The sequence below is a fragment of the Danio aesculapii genome, chromosome 8 (genome assembly GCF_903798145.1).
Source record: "Danio aesculapii chromosome 8, fDanAes4.1, whole genome shotgun sequence".
In the NCBI taxonomy this organism is placed as follows: Eukaryota; Metazoa; Chordata; class Actinopteri; order Cypriniformes; family Danionidae; genus Danio; species Danio aesculapii.
The window spans coordinates 10,486,149-10,491,265 of NC_079442.1; the positions used below are offsets into that span (position 1 = coordinate 10,486,149).

The following is a 5,117-nucleotide window of genomic DNA, read 5'->3' on the forward strand; positions in this document are numbered from 1 at the left end:
GTCTACTTTTAACACTCTTATTTACAGTGTCAATAGTATGTCAAAAAAGTACAAACCAACAAACACCTGAATTAGAAGAATGCGTGTTGTGGGAGTGATGGGTAGAGCATAGCAAAGCACAAAAGAGAAACTGAAACATCAAGGAATGGTAGAGAAAGGAATTGCACAGGTGGGGACAATAGAGAGATACAAAAGCACTCTCAATGGGTTTGGTCAGGCACATGAGTTCAGAAGCATGTCTGGCGTTTTCCCATCGATTCAATAGTACTGCCTAGTCATCAGTCACATTCAGTGCCCAGCCACAAAAATGCTTTCCGTTCACTTTAAACATGCAGAGAGCTATGTTACAGCAGCAACTGCTACAGGAGCAACTGGCTGAAACTGGAGATTTTCACATAGCCGAGCACGTTTATATTGTGATATTGATGCCTTCACATGTCAAACTGTTTACATTATCCTGCATAACAGAATCCAAAACATTCCAGTTCACCCCAGATAAAAACATCAATGAGCGTGCAAGAAATTGACAGAAGACTCTCAAAAACAACTTTGTACATGCACTAGATTCATAGTCTATTTAAAACCCAACTGTGGTGCAACGCTGTGTGTACTAAAATCAGGTGAATTTGAGTTGGCCAGGCCTTTTCTAGTCTCCCTTTATTAGTTAAAGGCAAATACAATTCAGACTTAACTATAATGAAATACATTTTAATTTATTCTATTGCGTGGAATAAATGAACAGCACCAGTGTGTTCGGAAGTCCCACAAGACAAATGCATCTGAACTTCCCTTTTGTTTAGTTTTTTTGTTTATTATTATTATTATTATTATTATTATTATTATTAATAATAATACCATCATAACTATTATATAATAATAATAATAATAATAATAATAATTCACTATTCTGAATAAAGCTGTAATGTTACTATTGTGACGACTCAAATGGAACATTAGGCATGTCATAAGTAAATAAATAAACCAAATTTCTGGGCAAGTTTGTCTGGCTTTTGCGCAAAATTCCAGATGCAATAAAGCACGTTGAAGTAGTAAGAGTGAAAGCCTGAAGGATGCTGAACTGATGCCATCAAACGCACACCTCACAAACAGTACAGCATCAAACAGCACAAACGCACAGCATCATTTAAAGTACCACTTCTAAACAACTTGTCTATAACCTAGTAAAGTTACTTCTGATAAAACGATAATGCTGGATATAAAAGCACTTACCTGGACAAGAGTTAAGGCAATCACAACGATGCTCTTGACACCTGTGCGAATGACGTCAAAGTTACGCACGTTATATGAGAGCGGAAAATCGCTGCTCTTCTTGTTTAAATTCTCTCCGCACGTTAACTAACGCAGAGCTGTTTGAATCACTTTCAGCGCGTCAGTTTTTAGTCTGTGCGCTCCATGTGACCAAATTCCCACACCGCCCAGTTTTTCTCTACTTTTCCCGTATGTTTCCGCTGTAGAGATGTTGCGCGCGCTCCTCACTCAAATGCCACGTGTTGCTGTCAAAATAAAGGCTGGGGGTGGGCACAAGAGGGTGGCACGCGGGGCGTGACGAGGATGTGGGATGAATCAGAAACTGGATTTTAAAAACAATCATGACTTTGTGTCAATGCGCCACCTGCTGACGACAATGGAGAAAGATAAATACATTTTTAAGTGTACAAAACGACTACATATTCTCTCTCTCTCTCTCTCTCTCTCTCTCTCTCTCTCTCTCTCTCTCTCTCTCTCTCTCTCTCTCTCTCTCTCTCTCTCTCTCTCTCTCTCTCTCTCTCTCTCTCTCTCTCTCTCTCTCTCTCTCTCAAAGTTCAAATTCAAAAGAGCTTTATTGGCATGACTTGCACTGTATTGCCAAAGCAGTTATACAATTTATAGAACAAGAATATATCAGTAAAATAAGCAGTAAAATAAGCAGTCACGTGTACAGTATATTACATATAAAGTAAATAAGTAACTAAAATTAACAAAAAATAACGGTAATAATAATAAGAAATTATAAACGAGAAAATAAACATAAGAAATGCTCTTGCTTTATGCTCTCTCTCTCTCTCTCTCTCTCTATCTCTCTCTCTCTCTCTCTCTCTCTCTCTCGCTCATTAATTATAAACGTTCTAGAATCAGTTCAGTCTCACTATAATGAATTATTTAAGCTTTTCTTTTACTCTCTTAATTAAATAAGCATTTTTAAATCATACAGCATAATCAAATAGTTGTCTGAATCAACAGAAGGTTAGAAAGTTGTTCTGCATGTTTTCAAATATTAGCACATTATGACCAGGGGTAACACATTACAAGTAACCCGTTACGTAATAATATTACTTTTCTAATAAAGAGTAAAGTAACGCATTACTTTTCAAAATTACGTAATAATATTTGAGATACTTTTTAAAAAATGTAATGCAAATTACTTTTTTAGTTCAGTTGGCGTTTAAAAAATAAATTGTTAAATTAAAATGAACGTAGTCAAGTTGAATTCAGCACGCAATGAGATAATGCAGGAACAGACAGAAAAGAAGATGGCAGAGTCTGCAATGGAAATATTCTCATTATTTTTAACACATGGAAGAAAAAGAAAAGAGGATAATCTGAATGGACAGTGATTTTACCTTTTAATAGGACAAAAAGTACAAAAGTAGCAAACACATTGCTTTAAACTTTAAACAAGTATAGCTCTGGGGTCAAGTTCTCCAAAGGTAACATCCTACGTTCATTTTTAATGTGTTTTTTTTTAAAGGTAAATGAAGGTTATACAGTGTGTTTCTAATTGCAGAGCTCATCTATTAAAAGAAGAAGAGGAAGAAAAAGAAGAAGAAGAAGAAGAAGAAGAAGAAGAAGAAGAAGAAGAAGAAGAAGAAGAAGAAGCAGAAGAAACCCTGAAAATTCGGAGAGATCGAGCTTCAGTTAGGTCAGCAAAAGTAAAGCAAAAATTACTCAACAGTAACGTAATGCATTACTTACCATAAAAAATAACTAACACAAAGTTACTTTTTTGAGGAGTAACTCAATATTGTAGTGCATTACTTTCTAAAATAACTTTCATCAACGCTGATTATGACTATATTTATCTGTCATTGTGTTCTCAAGTCAAATTCCTTAATTTGTTCTTTATAAACAGCAGTGTTGACCAATGAAATATAGTGTGTGAATAACATTCACAGCAGCTTCTATAGGATAGACCGTGAAGACTGAAGTAAACTGAAGTAAAAGTGCGGCATTTGACACCATTGACCATGGTATCCTCATTAATCGCTTAAAGTCTACAGGTGTCCAGGGACAGGCCCTACAATGGTTTAAGTCATACTTAGCTGACCGTTACCAGTTTGTGAATATTAAAGGACAGCCTTCACAAATCAGCCCAGTAAAATACGGGGTGCCTCAAGGATCAGTTTTAGGCCCTTTGCTGTTTACAATATACATGCTACCCCTGGGAGACATTATTAGAAGACATGAGATCAGCTTTCACTGCTATGCAGATGATACTCAATTATATATTTCAACTAAACCTGACGAGACGTCTAAACTGTCCAAGCTAACTGAGTGTATTAAAAATGTTAAAGACTGGATGACCAACAATTATCTTCTCTTAAACTCAGACAAAACAGAATTATTACTTATTAGGCCTAAATCCTGTACAGAGCAGATCTCACCACTCGACCTACAATTAGAGGGATACAAAGTTAGCGTTAGCTCTACTATAAAAGATCTGGGTGTCATATTAGACAGCAATTTAACTTTTAAAAATCATATATCCCATGTCACAAAAAACTGCTTTCTTTCATCTAAAAAATATCGCTAAGTTACGAAGTCTGCTATCCATCTCAGATGCAGAAAAGCTAGCCCATGCTTTTATGACTTCTAGGCTGGACTACTGTAATGCACTGTTTGCTGGCTGCCCAGCATCCTCTATTAACAAACTTCAATTAGTAAAATGCAGCTGCCAGAGTTCTTACCAGGTCTAGAAAATTTGATCACATCACCCCAATTTTATCCTCCTTACACTGGCTTCCTGTTAAGTTTCGTATTGAATTTAAAATATTGCTCCTTACATATAAAGCTTTAAATAATCTAGCTCCTGTTTATCTAACCAATCTTCTGTCTCGCTACAATCCAACTCGTTCTTTAAGATCTCAAAACTTAGGGCTTCTGGTAGTACCCAGAATAGCAAAGTCGAGTAAAGGAGGTCGAGCCTTCTCATTTATAGCTCCTTAACTCTGGAATAGCCTTCCTGATAACGTCTGAGGCTTAGACACACTCTCCCAATTCAAAACTAGATTAAAGACCTATCTGTTCAGTAAAGTATACACTTAGTGCACCACTTAAGGGGCTTCCCCACAGGTTCTGCATCTTGTTTATATACACTATGAACAGCAGCTACGCTAATTATTTTCTTTATTCTCCATTTCCACCTGGGGATACTCTTCCCGAGGCCCTCAGACTATGCAGAGTCACTAATTCAATCCAAGACCAATGACGAGATGATGTCAAGGTTTCCATATCCTGGACCAGGCCGTATCCTGAGCAGCTACTGTGGTGGTCATGGAAGCGTGGAGAACATGAGACTGATTCCTGTGACGCTCCAGAGACAGACGAGTTTTCGCTGAGGCCAGCTTCCAGCCTCCTCCACTGAGACTGCAGCTCTGCGCAAGACGTTTGGCCAGCGGAGAAATTAAAATGGTCGTGCCCAACTGAGCCTAGTTTCTCTCAAGGTTTTTTTCTTCACTTCCGCCATTTAGTGAAGGTTTTTTTTCCCTCTCCGCTGTCGCTACTGGCTTGCATGGTTCAGGATCTGTAGAGCTGCGCATCGTTGGATTTGCTCTTCAGTGTTTGGACTCTCATTAGTGATTATTAAACCACACTGAACTGAACTAAACTGAACTAAACTTAAACACTACAAACTGAACTACACTGTTTCAATTTACTATGACCTTTTATGTGAAGCTGCTTTGACACTATCTACATTGTATAAGCACTATACAAATAAAGGTAAATTGAGTTGAATTGAATAAACTTAAATGACGGCTCATAATGAAGCTAAGAAACAACAAAGGTTTTTTATTTTTTTTATTTTATCATTATGAAAATCTGTGAGTACCTTGCATACT

At 37.2% G+C, this 5,117-nt stretch overlaps 1 protein-coding gene across 1 annotated transcript in view; it reads right to left on the reverse strand.

Moving 5' to 3' along the window:
- The window catches only part of LOC130234017 (PDZ and LIM domain protein 2-like), a 57,074-nt gene extending 55,561 nt beyond the window's left edge, over positions 1–1,513 (reverse strand). The window contains exon 1 of the mRNA XM_056464297.1: positions 1,231–1,513. The gene's annotated coding sequence lies outside the window, so the exon portion shown is untranslated. The remainder of the gene's footprint in view (positions 1–1,230) is intronic.
- Between the last annotated feature and the right edge of the window lie 3,604 nt (positions 1,514–5,117).